This window comes from Lactuca saligna, chromosome 4 (genome assembly GCF_052625555.1).
Source record: "Lactuca saligna cultivar CGN05327 chromosome 4, ASM5262555v1, whole genome shotgun sequence".
Classification (NCBI taxonomy): domain Eukaryota; kingdom Viridiplantae; phylum Streptophyta; class Magnoliopsida; order Asterales; family Asteraceae; genus Lactuca; species Lactuca saligna.
Window position 1 is genome coordinate 13,628,322 of NC_136420.1, and position 18,285 is coordinate 13,646,606.

Below are 18,285 nucleotides of genomic sequence, written 5' to 3' on the forward strand. Positions count from 1 at the left end.
GCACTCTAGACCTTCTCCCTTCCAGATCTGAGGTAGCAACCTCGGATCTAACCTTTAAACTCCAATACATCCAAAGATATGATCTCTAACACCCCCAAAATGATGCATCTAAGAAATAGCAGCTCAAAAACGAGATATTACCTCAAAGGAATGCCCCAACTGAAATGAAACTCGAATCCAAGCAAAGCCCCTTGCTCCAAGCCTCTTACCCTTCAAGATTTACTCAACAATTGCTTCTCCAAGCTTCCAAATGCACTTGATCCACTCACACACGAGGGTTAGGGTTTCTGGTCTTGAAGATGAGTAAAGAGGCTGAGGAAATGGATGTTATGTTCTTTATATAGGGCTCAACCCCAAGAATTAGGGTTTTCTCCACTCAGCGCCTACTCGCCGAGTCCATTACACTGACTCGCCGAGTCGGCCAATTAATACGCGACCAAGTCGCGACTCTACTCGCCGAGTCCGCACATGGACTCGCCGAGTCACTCTTTCCCAATTTACTCTTTTATCCCTTCAACTCTACTCTTGATATTTCGGGATGTTACAATTCTCCCCCACTTAAATTAGGCTTCATCCTCGAAGCCTACGGCAACTGAACTCCAAGATACTCCCACGACGCACCACCTGGCCCTAACTGGACCAGGTTCCTCAAAGCATAACCATCGAACTCGAACTCACTTCCTCTATCCTTACGGTGTCCTGACCACCGTCACAAACCGGGCACCGGTGGTACCCTCTGATAATCACACTCAAAAATCGAGAATTACCCGAGCTGCATTCCTGCTCCAAATCTCAACAATCGCTCGACCCCCCGCGAGCTAAAAAAATAATCACGAACCATCGGATCCCCGATCCGAAACCCACTCTATCCATTCCATGCTGACAGAGAGACCCACTCTTCAATCTCAGAGCAACTCCCACGAGTCCTCTCCTTGCAATCACACACACATGCTGCACCAACCTTCGCACCCTCAGATTAGGAAACCCGGCACACTGACGACATCTCTAACATCCCCATGAGGAACCACCACTATGCACACAACCCTTGATCAGAATCAAGCTGGGAGTCTTAGACTCCATCCCCACATCCATCCTGAGACTCTTGGCTCTACACCTGCGGAATCCCTTCCGCGTCCTCGGCAAACATCCCATCGTGATGTCGTTCCATACCACTGCCACAGATGCAATGTTCAACCACCATACTCCAAATCATCCATTCTCGCTACTACTTTCACTTCCGTGACCCAACACTTCCCCCCGGGGTTACATACCTTTCTTTTCCCTTTCCCAGGGAAATCCACTTGTCAACCTTGCCACTACTCCATGTATCGCACATGCTCTGGATCTGCTCGCAAGGACTCTCGGGTCCATGCGCCACCTCTCCCCAGCAAATGAGGGTCCGACACCTCCTCTCATACAACAGCTCAAAGGGTGGCATACCAATGCACTAATGATGGTTGTTGATATAGGATAACTCAACCAAGGATAAATACGTGCCGCAACTTCCTCCGAAATCTAATACACATGCCCGAAGCATGTCTTCGAGCGTCTGAATCGCTTGCTCGCTCTGAAGTGTCCTCAGACATCATCATGATAAGCTCTAGCTCATTTCTCATATCCCTCTTCGAGACTGAGCACCAGGTCAGCTTTTGACTCCACAGCTGAGCCTCCAAAGGTCACCCATAACATGATCCAAATATCTCACTAACTTCTTCCCTGCGACCACTATCCCTGCCCAGTGACACGCAAGTCACGAAATTCTCCTTTCCTCATGCGGGAAAAATACAATCCGATCGAGGATCGTCTCAACTCTGATCTATGGTTTCCGCTGCGCATATCCCTTGCGCATCTCACCGCATTTCCCGACAGAGACGGAGACCCCAGTCTCGCCCCCGGTTCAACACCCAGGCTCCAAAACCCAATACTAGGGCTACTCAAGCCCAAAACTCTTCCACATCATACACTAATCGGACAACATTCCATCATCACATTCTCTTGCCATCTGGTGAGTACTACGGCTCCCCGCAGTATCACAACACCCTCTGACTAGTGAGTACTACGGCTCCCCGCAGTATCACAACACCCTCTGACTAGTGAGTACTACGGCTCCCCGCAGTATCACAACACTCTCTAACCCCACTAGCTGATGCTCCACAGACTATCATAAGCAGCTACCCATACTCGACTCAAATATGCATCACAGACTCTGGAGGCAATCGACATATCAAAATGCCCACCCTTGCGAAGATCTACTCTATTAAATAATCTCCCTGGATGCCCATACTCGAAGGGCTCCCACTAGATCCATAAATACCTGATATACCACAAGTCGTCTCAACTCAAGATTCACGAATAACTTCGAAATAAAGATATCAATACCCGGATACCTCGGAACACCCCCACCGATCATCACAAGATCCTGCCACAACCACTGATCTCCTGTCCCAAGCACCATATAGATGCAATAATACATTCCCTCTGAACCCCATAATTAGATCTTCATTTTTCCCAAATTGCAACTTCGGTGTATCCAATTTCTCAATTGCAATACGAGGAAACGCTAACGCTATGAAATACGCTGATAATTCTCCGAAACCCTTTTCCACCGCTCAAAATCCAAGCAAGGATACGCATACCGACCCGGAAGTTGGCTGCCCAATCATTCTCTATCCACTTGCAACAACACTGACTACAACCAGGTTCCTGACCATTAACAACTGCCATGGAGACATTCATCCTTCTCAAACGAGTACTTCCCGCATTAACTCACTCTGACCCCTTTCCTCGATCACCGACATCTCTGGTCTTATGATTCCTTACCGCAGATCTCTATACTCCACTTATAACTGCTCTTGACAAATCTCTGCTTTCTTACATACGGTACCCGATTCTCCCCCACTTAGGGTTCGAACCATCACCAGATAGCACACAACCAACCCACAACTCCTTTCACCAGCAAAATCGCACCTGCCCCCCTGGAAAGTGCTACACAAAGCCCGATAATCCCCTTTAAGGAAATCAATCGACCTCATATACTCTGAACCTCTGATGAACTCCTCAAGAACTTCTCGTCATGACAGCCTCAAGTCGTTCCAAATCTCGTACCAATCTAGTACCAAACAACTCAACTGCTCAATAACATCCCTGGCTCATAGACTGAACCACAAAATCATCGTACCCCTCACCTCAACTCATCAACCAACGTTCCAACACCCGGATCATCCCAAGAACAGGGACCCACTCCCATATTCAATACCCAACATAGATAGAAAACTCTCTGCACTGCTAAACTCGACTGAACTCCCCACTGATACCACTTCAATACATCCTACTATACTCAAATAGGTGTAGTGTGGTCCTCGACTATCTCAGTCCCAACTGACTATCTGCTCATGATAAATCACTGCCTCGCGGCACACATGCTACCTGATACTCTGATGAAGAATCATCATCAATGACAACCTGCAGGGTTACCCCCAAACCCAAAACTTCAACATTATGTTTCTCATGTTTTGCACACGAACATAATCAGTACCTCCCAGATCATAGAAGGTGACATCCTCTCTCAAGGGATGCCTCTTCGAACTCAATCATGACCGGATAGCCGGAGAACCACAATCATCATTCCCTACGAACCATGGTACTCATTCCATGACATCTCTTCTCAATATGCTCCGGCGTATGGCACTCGAACCATAACATCACTCCTCGGTCCGCTCTGATGTATGGTTCTCGAACCATAACATCACTCCTCAATCCGCTCCGATGTATGGTACTCGAACCATAGCATCACTCCTCAATCCGCTCCGATGTATGGTACTCGAACCATAACATCACTCCTCAATCCGCTCCGATGTATGGTACTCGAACCATAACATCACTCCTCAATCCGCTCCAATGTATGGTACTCGAACCATAACATCAATCCTCAATCCGCTCCGATGTATGGTACTCGAACCATAACATCACTCCTCAATCCGCTCCGATGTATGATACTCGAACCATAACATCACTCCTCAATCCGCTCCGGTGTATGGTACTCGAACCATAACATCACTCCTCAATCTGCTCCGATGTATGGTACTCGAACCATAGCATCACTCCTCAATCCGCTCCGATGTATGGTACTCGAACCATAACATCACTCGTCAATCCGCTCCGATGTATGGTATTCAAACCATAACATCACTCCTCAATCCGCTCCTTAGAACCTCCAGAATACCCCCTGTATCAAGTATGGGTCCTCTGCTTTCAGTAGTACGGGCCCATACTACCTGCCACATCTACCCATACTTTCCACACGGGCCATCCCAGAGCTCCTAAGTAGCTGCCCGACCTGCTCTTTCACCAATCCCATCGTGCGTGATCGCTCCCCAGCGAAATTCTCTACCCTACCAGCGCACTCATCTGGCTAAGGTTACTCCCTAGGCTCTTCCTTGGTCCTCCTACTTCTTTGCTATCAGCTGCTGAAGAGCTCCTAATGATGCCAGCCATCTACCTCCTGAATATCATCATATTCACTTGGTAGCCGACTCCCATCATTGAGAGTTCCACAAAGCACAAAGAAAGCAACATTCAAGCATCGAAGAATACATAGAACTCACCCTCGGTGATAACCCCACTTTCTCGGCTCATCCTCGAAAGTACCACCGAACTCTGTAACTCTACCCCTCCCGGGTTCTAACTGGATACTCTCACTCATCACATACTCAAAAGCATAACACATATAACAACAAGTCCTAGGCTAAGGCATCACAAATCAGGCCACTCTAGTCCTAAGATATGAAATACCTAGCCTATCTCTAGCATGCAATAATATCTCATAACATGCATCATAAATATCTCATAACACAAAAGTAAGGGTATTTTGGGAAATCACCGTTCGGGCTCTGGCTGATTGTACACACTGCTCTTTCTCGCTTTCTCCTTGAATTCTTATTTTCTTTTAGAAAATTATTTCTTTGAAAACTTTTCTTACTTCCTCAGTTTGAGTCCAAATTTACCCGAAGGCGCATCCGAATCCCTCAAACCAAGGCTCTGATACCAACTTGTAACACCGTAATTTTCAAAACAATTTTTTCATTTAAAATAATCGTTTAATTCTTAGAAACACTTGTTTAAAATCTCATTCATAATCGAATTACAAACATAACTCCATTTTCACTTGCATATTAAACCAGGATGCTCAAAACATGACTCTTTCTCTGGTGTGTACAATCAAGCCGGTGCCGTCCCGTGATCCTTAAAGAAACCTGAAACATAACACAAAACACTGTAAGCACGAAGCTTAGTGAGTTCCCCAAAATACCACACATAACACATATTAGCCACTCGAGGCTATAACTCTATGGGTCCGTTCACCCAAACTCTGTGAACCCTCAGGTTCTAACTCTGGGAACCTTCCGGTTCCAACTCTATAAACATGCACATCATAAATCACATAGAAATAATGCAGTACAACACATAACACAAATATAGCATACAAGCACTGTATCACATAACTCTAGTTACCTACTCAAGGTAAAGTATAGTGAGAAGACTCACCTGGCAAACAGAAGGCAGATATCCCCACACTTGAATCTTGAACTCGTCACCGCCTAACACGTAAAGCAAATACTCTCATGAATATAACTCTCTAGACTAGAATCAACCCTCTCATGGCACCCTCTTAAGGGTAAAAGACTATTTTACCCCTCTCTTGGCCCAAAGGCCACATCGCTGACCAAGCCCTAAAAGTCAACGGTCAACTCTTGGTCCAAGTCAAAGTCCTCCGTCAAAGTCAACCCTCTTGGTTAACCCTGCTCGCCGAGTCAACCCGTCGACTCGTCGAGTCCCCATGCTCAGAACTTCCCCAATCCATGACTCAACTCGCCGAGTCACCCCGAGACTCGCCGAGTCCCACAACTCTGAGTCCACTCGCGCACAACTCACCGAGTCATCCCTTGACTCGCCGATTCTTGACTCAACCAGAAAATATTTGGGACTCTTCGACAAGACTCGTTGAGTCCAAGAACAGAATCGCCGAGTCTACGGCTATCTTCAACCTACTCGCCGAGTTGTTCATACAACTCGCCGAGTTCCAGGCCATCTTCATCCAACTCGTCGAGTCCACCCATGTGACTCGCCGAGTACCACCGGTCTGAATCCATTCAGAAGCACTCCAGGCTATGCAATTGATCCAAAACATAGATCTAGCCTCCTACAACCCATCCATTACGTAAAGTGGAAAACTTTACGTGAATCCAAAGAGATCTATGCGTTTTCACTCTAGGGTTTGGGTTTGGGACAAGATGGCTCCATCAACCACTCACAAACAGGGACTTTCATGCACTCTAGACCTTCTCCCTTCCAGATCTGAGGTAGCAACCTCAGATCTAACCTCTAAACTCCAATACATCCAAAGATATGATCTCTAACACCCCCAAAATGATGCATCTAAGAAATAGCAGCTCAAAAACGAGATATTACCTCAAAGGAATGCCCCAACTGAAATGAAACTCGAATCCAAGAAAAGCCCCTTGCTCCAAGCCTCTTACCCTTCAAGATTTCCTCAACAATTGCTTCTCCAAGCTTCCAAATGCACTTGATCCACTCACACACGAGGGTTAGGGTTTCTGGTCTTGAAGATGAGTAAAGAGGCTGAGGAAATGGATGTTATGTTCTTTATATAGGGCTCAACCCTGAGAATTAGGGTTTTCTCCACTCAGCGCCTACTCGCCGAGTCCATTACACTGACTCGCCGAGTCGGCCACTTAATACGCGACCAAGTTGCGACTCTACTTGCCGAGTCTGCACATGGACTCGCCAAGTCACTCTTTCCCAATTTACTCTTTTAGCCCTTCAACTCTACTCTTGATATTTCGGGATGTTACAATCTTGATCTTTATTGGAAACTCCTTCTATAACAAACTTGAGGTAAGTTTCTTCCTTCGATTATCATAATTGACCGATAGGTCATGTTCTAATGACCTCTCATCGTATGATGTATTGCTTGGACTCAGATCCTTTATAGTCAAATTCCAAAACAGACTATACCTTCCTTCATGTTCTAATCACATCTTCTAGCTACAAGCAACCATCGCAATACCTCTACCGATCACTTCGATTATCTTTTACTTCAATCCTATGGCTTAAGTCAGATGTTACATCGAACTTGGTTCTCTGAATCACATAACATACTCATCGTAGTCAGACTAAATTTGATATGACCACTAGGGTTGGAATAACAACAATCTTCTTAGTCATTACCGAAACGATGGTAACAACATACTTGAATAAAACAGACTCAATTGCGATTTTCCCTGATCCAAGCGTGAGTCATGTGTTTCTGGTAGTATATGCATCTACTACCTTTCACAGCTACTCATACTCGTCCGAAGTATTGTCTCGCAGTCCCCAAGTCCTAAAATCACAAAACAATATAACACATACGAGTGTGTCCGAATAATCATAAAAATTTCCCTAGACTCTACTAGGACTTCTTCCATACGTATCTTAAATCATCAATTCTGCTTCCACTCGGTTGGTGATGGAAATTCCAGATGATAGGAAAACTTTAGGAATTACACCAATCGTTCTATCATCCTGCCAATCAAATGTGTACATTCAGGTGTACCGTAATTCTCTAGATGTACTGCTATTTTATCAGACGTATTCTAAAGGCAAGATACCTCTCTTATGATATCTTCCGATAGGTATCATTCACTATCGTAAGCCATCTCATTTCATCTATTTTCTCAGTCTATCATGGTTCGCATCACTTCCTGATCTTCTGCCATTGTGATAGGTTCGGGTGCAGGCGCAACGACCGATGCATGACCCATAACATTCTTAGGCTAATGTTGTCATCTTCCTCGAATATTTCCTAGTCTGTCTTCACCATGACATTTTGTACACCCAAGTAGACGTTCGGTGTACCGAGGCGAGAATTTTAAGATAGGAAAGTGTTTATTTACGATAGACGTATAGATCTCCTTGTAACACCGAAAAGTTATTTGCCAGTTCTAATACTGTAATCAAGTGTTTAGAAATCTGAACACATCAAATTTCCAGATCCGGTCGGCAACAGACCATAGATCCGAAAAAATAATAGCATATAAGGTATCTTTATAGCTATAACATAAAACATTTAGCATGTAAAACATTTTAGGCATCGTTCCTAAAATAAGCTAGTGCTTGTGTCTATTCAGGTGTATTACCTAAATCTATTAGACATACTCCTCACAATCATTGCTTAACATTCTAAGTTTAAGTCTAGAAATCTTACAAATTCCTAGTTCGCTTAAACTAATGCTCTGATACCAACTGTGACATCTCCATTTTCACAGCCAGAAAAGACCGATTATTATTTATGATTTATAAAAAAAATCAGAGTATCTCTTCTAATAAAAACGTTGCGGAATTTGTTCTTAGAAAAACATGATAATTTCATTATCAAAGCATTTCCGAAGAAATGTATTTTTATTCATTTCAAAACATTTGGGATGTTATCGTCAATACAGAAACATAAGCATAAACAGAACTTACATTCATTTACACTAGTGATCTATATCTCCTTAATCTCTCAATGTAATGTAACTTCACATCGTCACCTGTGATACAAGTAAACTGAGTGGGTCAGGTTGGGAAACCTGGTGAGTACATAAGGTTTTCAACCCAAAATAATATAATTATTAAGTTTAATCAACAAACAATTAACCAAATTACCCATCCCCATTATCTTCTTTATTCCTAAGTACCTTCCCTAAGGATTCATCCTAAGGGTCATCTCCTACATCATATTTTCCTCTCATCTCCTTACATCATATTTCCTTATATGTTTGTTCCTAAGGACTCTCCCTAAGGATCATCACCTACATCACATAGACAGTATTGATTCAGGGATTACTCCCTCAATACGTGCCCAACAAGGGTTAGGGTATCATCGTATGAACACGTAGTTACAACATCGCCTGAACTCGTAATTCATAGTAAGGGGTTAGAGTATCATCGCATAAATACGTAGTTACAAAATCGCCTAAACTCGTAATTCATCACCTACAGGTTATGAGCCTGCTAGTGTTTCCACGGGGTTGTTTAGAATAGTCTGTGGTCGCCATCTATACTCTGGTAGATGACTACATCTCCAAATTGTCGGACAAGGTTGTAGTATCCTACATCACCGATTCATCATCACCTATCTATCATCACCTTCCTATCATCACCTAACTCTCATTATTTTTATTTCATCACACACCAACTATTTCATCTACCCATGTTTTATCCCAACATATTTGTAGATATAAAATAAATATACAGTTTAAATCATTTAAAACATGTATAAAATCATTCATCGAGCATAGACAACAAGTATTTAGATAATATGCACACATAGCACGTAATTTATGTAAAATACTTCATATCTATGTGTAAGATGAAAGTAACTTTGCGCTCACTTGAGTAGGTGGTGACTCAGCACTCGGACAGTACATGGTAACTCTTTAAACAATTTTCCTCGACAAAACCTAGTATCAATACCACTAGGGTTTAGCCTAATGTTAACCGCGACTAATTAATAGTCTAGCTATTATTTTTATTATTATTATTATTATTATTATTATTATTATTATTATTATTATTATTATATAAGCGTTAAACAACACTATATAACTCATAATAATAGCCCAAATAACTCTTTTAAGGTCCTAATAATGTTACTATAATTAATTAGAAGCTATATTAAAAATAACATAGGCGTAGCTCACTTACAGCGTATTTTAAGGAAAACCGGGCTTTGCTGGAGCAGCGTTTCGAAACCGAAAGACTCTTTTTCTCGGGACTCCGGGAGCCTCGGGGATTCCTTAGGGTGCTAGGGGATCACCTAGGCATAGGGGAGGGTTAAAACCCTTAGAGAGAAAAAGTTTAGAGAGAAGAAATGAAGAAAGGTGTGAGATTTTCGGAATGGCTCGCATGCTATTTATAATAAGTTTTTATGACACTTACTTCATGAGTGTCATAAGACTCACGTCGTGAATATCATGATTCACTCCGTAGACTTGCCATTTGCGTCCCTAGCTTCGGATGGTGGCCATGACACCTCACGACGTGAGTGTCATAAAGCTCACGTCGTGAATTGGATCTTATCCTCTCGCAGCTTCTAGATTCCGAATTATGACAGAATGTCGTGAGTGTCATAATTTTCACATCGTGAATTAGCTAGTTTAGGGTTTTTAAAAGCTAAATCTTCGAAATGCCATAACTTTTGCATACGAACTCCGTTTTTGACGTTCTTTATATCCACACGTAGGTGGAGACATATTCTACAACTTCCATTTAGATCCCTAAGGCTAAAAATTCCTCTATCTTAAATTCACTATTTACATCTCCCGGTGTCGTGCCGTTTTGCCGAAAAACTTCGACGAGCCATAACTTCTTCGTTATAACTCGGATTTCAACGTTCTTTCTATGTACGGAACCCTTGAGACATATTATACAACATGGTTAAGATTAATTATTATAAATAATCTTTTGTCGAAAAGTCGTTTTCGACCCCTGTTATCTCTAAATTGACTAGCCCGAATCTACGGGCGTTACAACTATTGACTCGAGAATGCAAAAATGACACTTGCCCACATAAATCATATGTGATTAGATACATATAATCACATGTGATTATATTTATTTAATCACATATGATTTATTTGGACGATATTCACTTTTGTGTTTTCGAATCAATAGTTGGTCTTATGTATTTAATCACATATGATTATATGTATTCAATCACATATGATTTATATTAAAGTGTTTTGTTTCTGTGTTCTTGATTCAATAGTTGTTCTCGTGTATATAATCACATGTGATTATATGTATCTACTCACATATAATTTGTATGGTCAAGATTCGTTTTTGTCTAATTAAATCATATGTAATTAAATACATATAATCACATGTGATTAAAAACATAAGAATAAAAAAAATGAATATTATGCACACAAATTATATGTGATTAGACATATATAATCACATGTGATTATATGTATTCAGTAACATATGATTTATGTGGATAATACTAATTTTCGCATTTTCGATTCAATAGTTGTTCTTGGGTATTTAATCACATGTGATTATATGTATTTAATCACATATGATTACATAGACAATTAGTTTTCTCGTTTCAATTCAATAATTATACTTTTGTATTTAATCACGTGTGATTATATATATTTAATCACGTATGATTTATGTGCACAAGCTTCGTTTTCATGCTCTTGATTCAATAGTTTTTCTCGTGTCTATAATCACATATGATTATATGTATCAAATTGCATTTGATTTAATACGGAGAAGACTCGTTTTTGTCTATATAAATCAAATATAATTAGATGTATATAATCACATATGATTAAATACACTAGAAAAGTATTTAATCGAAAATGTGAAATCAAATATTATATAAATAACTCACATGTAATTGGATACATATAATCACATGAGATTATATGAAATTAATCACATATGATTTATGTGGAAAATTTTGATTTTTACATTTTCGATTCAGTAGTTGACCTCATGTATTTAATCACATGTGATTATATGTATTTAATTACATACGATTTATGTAGATAAGATTTCTTTTCATGTTCTCGATTCAATAGTTGTTTCGTGTAATTTATCACATGTAATTATATATATATATATATATATATATATATATATATATATATATATATATATATATATATATATATATATATATATATATATATTATTTATGTGGGCGAGATTTATTTTGACCATTAAAATTTGATATTGACCAATATTTTTTGTTTGGTCTATATATTTGAAATCATCCAAAATTAACCAAGAGAATCGTTGTTGGCCAAATTAAAAACATTCTAATAAAAATCATATTATATATCGCATTGTCATTCTATTGATTCTTTACTTTTTTTCAAACCAAATTAGCTTGAAAAATTAGTTTCAATTCGTATTCACCATTTAAACGAATAAAATACAAATCTAAGGACATATAAGACATTACACAATAATAAATCATGGTGGTGAAATGACCATGATTGGCATGATGAATTTGTTTCTTAGTTTTTAAGCTTTAAATTATCATATCAATTAATTTCGCTATAATTTGTCAAAGATATCAAAACTTTTAGTTTAATATACATAATTTACAAAACTTTTAATTTAATATATAATTAATTACAAGCTCTATTAGTTACAAAAACCTTGGCTTTTGTCAACCAATTGTAGGTAATACCGAAGCCATAAATGACACCCTCCATAGAAGCCAATAACATGGATTTAGCATCACCAACTACATTAAAAGGAACCAAAGATATTTATACATCATATTAAAACAAAATCAGAAGAAATTATGAAGCAAACATGAAAGAAAATCAGATCTATGTATATGTTAGCGTTAGCAGTGGCAACAAAAATAGATCGAGAAACCTCTAATATCGCGACAGCAGGTTCTTGGGGGTATAGATGGATTTAGTATATTAACCATACACGTCTGCCTAACGAGGAAAACTGTTCCACATTGATGTTCACATTTTTCTTTTTGAAAGATACATTTGTCTACAATGTCTATTGTCTCATTATTAATCATAACCAAAATGGCCAAAACCTATTTTGAGTAAGCCAATCAGGTGGCTGCTAATGATCTTCATGTTTATATTTATTACTAGTTTATAATCTGTGGGAACCACGGTTATAAAATTAATTAAACTTTTATAGTAAAAACTCAAAATTATTAATCAATTATTTTAAAAAAAATTATTAATTAAGAGATATTTTTATTAATTATATGAAATTATAATCGTTGATTCAAATAAATATGTAAAATTAATTTTTAATATATATTAGACATTTTTTATTTGTGAATTAACGAAAACAATAATATAAAATTTAAATTTAAAATTTAAAATAGAGAATAAATACATTGATAAATAGCATCACATTAATGATGATGTCAAATAAATTTAAAATAGAGAACTAATAGATTGACAAGTGATAACACATTAATTAAAAGGTCTAATATGATGATACATGGCAAAAAAACTACTCTTTTATTAATATAGAGTTTTGTATTTTCTTTAATTAACCTAAAATCTCTACAAAATTAATTTTTTTTCCAGCTTCTACATAAGGCCAAGGCCGGATATACATTTCTATTACTTTATATGAGAACCACTAAAATACAAAAAACAAAAATGAAAGTTTTTTGGTATTTATTTTTATGAGTGCATGTTAAAAAAAAGAATTAAAAAAACTAATAAAAGTGTGTGGTTATTTGTTGTTGTGAGTACACTTTAAAAACCAAAAGAAAAAAAAAAGACAGTTTAATTTTTTTTTCAAAGTGTCATTGTTATATTAAATTGCCAAATTTGCCCATTTTAAATAAAATTCAAGTAACATAATTTGTATATGTATATGTATTGATGTGTGTATCTCATGTGAAAAGAAATACAAAAATATCACTCTTATTAAAACAATTAAAGATTTGTATATCTACAAAAAAAACTAATTTCAATAACGTAGCATTTTTATTTCATGTGTTTGTCCCTTAAAAAAAACAAGTTCCAACAATGATCCTTAAAAATTGAAATATTTCAAAAATAACCCTTTATTAATATTAATTACATAAATAGTCCCTACAAAGAATAAGTATTTTATCTGATACAGTATGCAATGGTATGAATAATAGTTAGAAAAACTCAAAAGAAACCTAGAAATTACAATGGATACATTTTAGATTAAACTCAAAGTACATTGATATTAACCAAATATGTTCATAACAAAATACAAAGTATGTTGTCATAAACTTACAATTCCTTACTATTAGTACAAATTAAAAAATAAAAGAAAATAATAATCAAGTAGAATATTATTTGATAAATAATTGGAGAAAAAACCATAATAAAAGTTTGTTGTTGTTCCGTAGTACGACTACAGATACAAACACTCAGCTACGATATTTGTGCTATGAATACATGTAAACAACAAAAAAATAAAAAATAAAAACTAAAATAAAATAAAATGTCAAATTGACAAAAATATTCATAATGAAAAAAAATGGCCTATAATAAATTAGTAAAATTGATGAAATTGACAAAAATGTTTAAAATAAAAGTTTAAAGGATAAAATTATACTTCTTATTTTTGTTTAAGTGGTACAAATTCTGAACAATAAAAAAATAAAGAACCAACAATAATATGACCAAACTGGAGAAAGAGGCTAAAATAGTCATTTTAACTAAATAAATCAAACTGTAAATTTTAAATGTTTAATATCACTACTTTTTTTTTCATTTGAAGTATGCCAAATTAAGCATTATAATAAAATGATAAGAATGACATAACTTACAAAAAAGGACACTTAAGGTATGTCTCGCTCTGTGTTCTTTCTTTATTGTTAATCGTATACTAGATACTAATGATGATGAAACCAATAATAAAGCAGTTGCAGGTTGGGAAGAAGTAAATAATCCATGAAGTAATGATGATGAAATTGATAATAATGAAATGACATAAATTTGCAATTGAGTCCCATTCCACGGGATAAACAAGGTTGTTAACAAGAAGAATATGTGATGTTATATTGAAAGAATTCTCCAAAATATAAGTCCATAGTTCCCATCAGGATAATTTATTGTAAAAGTGATTTATATTGACTTTTTAGAATCACCTCATTGCGTAGATTCATTCGGAGAAAGTTACCAAGGGAAGAAAATGGTGTACAAGTTAAAATGGAAGTATGGAAGTATACTGGAATTTTGATTGTGATTAAAATACAAGTTTGTGCATATAAATTGTCTAAACACCATTGAAATATGAAAGGAGTTCGTTAATTATAGTTTGAAATGAAATAGTCCATTTGCTTGATATTTTTGTGATTTTTATGGAAATAATCAATATTTTCATTTTCAAATTGAAATCCAAAATGAAGTAATTATTCATTTATTTGGAATATAATCTATTTTGTTTGCTAATATGTGTTTATCAAATTGTTTGTTGTCATTTGCCAAATTGATTCTATTTGTCAGAATGATTAATACATATTCAAGAATGCGCAAAATACCTTTTATGATATTGAGATATAATAATTTATCTGTTCCATGAGTCTATGTATGATAGTTTGTGTCTGTATGTGATATTGTCATATTTATACATGTTTTTAGGCAATATTTACTTATATTTGTATACATATTTTGGTTATCTGCATTGAATAATGATACTTATAAGCTTTAATTGTACTTTGCAGCCAAATAGAATCATTTTTGGAGAAAATGACTAAAATCGACAAAGATTGGAACTTTGGAGGATTGGAGAGTAAAAGAGAAGAAAACCCATGTAATCAGCTACACTCACATCGTGAGCCATATCTATTCATGACGTGAGTACGAATATTTCAGAAGATAAGCATCGCGGATCAAACTTCTTGTCAAACACGGATATCTACTTGCTCACGTCGTGAGTACAGAAATTTTAGAAAATATAAATAGGGCTTGTTCCCTACGAATTGGAAGTTTTTGGCTGACTTGGAGAGTTTCTGGAGACGAAAATCAGAAGGAGAAAAGGTCTGGAAATTGGTTGCATACCAAGGAAGAAGGAAGAGCTCATACTTAGCTTAATAGTTTGGTACATTTAAACATGATTAAGACTTTGGTTTGTTTATGTTTGTTTGTTAGCATGTCCAACTAAATCTAGCAGCTTCTGTTAGCTAGATGAAGCTGGAAATCATGGTTTTAATACTTTAGCTTGATTTACTTGTTGGTTATGACTTGTGTTTTATTGATAGAACCTAGCATGTTTGACTTAATATTTGATTGCTTTAAATTCTTATTTTGTGTAGTTAGTGAATATGAATCTGCATGAATTTGAATACCTAGTAATTTAGTGAACATTAGATTATTAGAGCTAAGATGGAACCAATATTAGATAAAAAATTGAACCATTGAATTAGGTTGTGCTAGAGAACTCATATTATGACCATAAGTGTGTTTTTCAAATCAATCTTACATGGCTCCAATTCTGTTTAATAATTGATTTAGTGTTAACTATTGTGTGACCATACATAGATCTACATGAATTAATTAATGTTAGTAAATTTAGAACTGAATTGCTAATACTATCTTAATTGGTAACCAACAGTAACAGTCATAACTAATTTATAAACCATTAAGGGAAAGTGGATTCGAACTAACAGAAGTATTTTGTTTATTGATTGAATTTGTGTTAAAGAGTTAAGTTCATATAAACTTGCAAAATTAGATAAAACCCCTTCCTGTATTAGAAATTAGGTTAATTTATAGTAGGTAGATTAATTAGTTAAAATCATTCCCTGTGATCAGCACCTGACTTGCCCAAACTATTCTATAATTTGACTAGGTACACTGCCTAGGTGCATTTTAGTTAGTTAAGTAGTTAGGTTATAAATTCAGAATTACGTGAAGCTATTTTCACGCATCAAGTTTTTGGCGCCATTGTCGGGGAATGACTTATTTAATTGTTGATATATTTATTTTAAATTAATCAATCCCTTTTGTGGGGGTAAAACCTGTAAAAAGTTATTTTTCAGTTTATTTTACTTTCTTCCAGTACTGAACTCACAATGTGAGCTTTATATGCTCACGACGTGAATCCAATAATTTCTAGTTTTCTTTGTTTTTATGTTTTAGTTCAAATTTACATTTTTATTTTTTGTTTATTTTGCAGAAGTTCATGACCAGAGGTTCCAACACACCTTTGGTGCCATCACTTGAAGATCCAGAGTTAGCCGTTCACAAGAAGACGAATAAGAACGCAAGAGTGAACCAAACACCAAAAAAGTTATCCTTCAAAGATCTCAAATCAGTCTCTGGAAAGAAGTCAGGAAAGAAAGTGGGAGAATTCATCACATGCTCAAAGGACAAGAACGAGATGGAAGACTTTGATCAAAAATCTAACCCATGAGAATCCGAGTACGAATCTGAGCCTAAATTTGCATTACATAGAATTGAATCCGAAGACGAGGCTGATAACGAGATGGAGGATATTGCGGATATGTCCATGGGAGCTAACATAAAGCGAATTAGAGATGATGTTGATCATGGCCTAATACAACTTGCAATTCCAGCAACTGCCCCATTCGAACTGAACGGACTCATCCTTACTGCACTTAGGGAAGTACCATTTTCTGGAAAGGATCATGAGGATGCTTACAAGCATTTGAATGAAGTAAATGACATAGAAGATTATTTCAATGTCCCAAATGTTCTTAGAGTGACAGTCTTGGTGAGGATGCTACCAGTCACTTTTAAGGGAGCTGCTAAAAACTGGCTAAAGGCACTACCACCTAGTGCAACCACTACTTGGGCCCAAATGCACGAAAAAATTTTAGAAATTTTTTTCCCACCTTCCAAGATAGCTAAACTCAAAAAGGCAATAGCAAATTTTGAGCAAAATCCGGGTGAGTCAATTTATGAGGCATGGGAGCGTTACAAGGGATTATTGAGAAATTATCCTCAAAATAACCTCGATATACAACAAGAATGGTCAAAATTTATGATGGTGTTAATGTCATGACAAGGCAACTACTTGATTCTCAAGGACCACTAACTAAGAAAAATTTGGAGGAAGTAAAGGAATTAGTTGAAGAATTTGCAAAGCATTCTCGTGAGTACCATAAACCAATAAATGAGGGAGCTAAAGGAAGCGGAAATTCTGCAGACATGGTTGCTGTAATGGCCATGCTTGATACAATTGACAGGAGAATGACAAAAATGGACGAGACAATACATGCTATAAGAGTTGAATGTGAAAGGTGTAATGGTCCACACTTGACCAAAGATTTCCACTTAGATGATACTGGGTATAAAAAAACTCAAGTTTGCTATTTTAGTAGGGATAAATATGATGAAGACTGGAGAAAACCAAAGAAAGAGTGGCTGCCATATGACGAATACAAGAAGCAAAAAGAAGAAAAATATAAGCAGACAGGCTCAGGCTTCTACCAAAAAGAGCAACCACCAGCTGAGAAGAAATTTGACTTCGAAAACATGTTAACCTGATTTATGGAAGCTTCCGAGAAAAGGCATGATGATACTGATGCAATGCTGAAGGAGCACATGAAGGTGATGAAAGAACAACATGCAATGATGATTGATCAGCAAGCCTCATTAAGAAATCATCAAGCATCGATCTATAATCTTGAAGACCAACTTGGTCAATTAAAAACTTTGGTAAACAACAAATTATCCTCATAAATTCCCGAAAACAAACTCAATCCCATGTTATGCTGATTGAGAC

General features: G+C 36.9%; 1 non-coding gene across 1 annotated transcript; it reads right to left on the minus strand.

The window, feature by feature from the left end:
• Window positions 1-17,406: 17,406 nt before the first annotated feature.
• LOC145044433 (small nucleolar RNA R71) lies at window positions 17,407-17,513 on the minus strand. Its single transcript, XR_013681385.1, has one exon. It is a non-coding gene; the product is annotated as a small nucleolar RNA R71 (small nucleolar RNA).
• Between the last annotated feature and the right edge of the window lie 772 nt (window positions 17,514-18,285).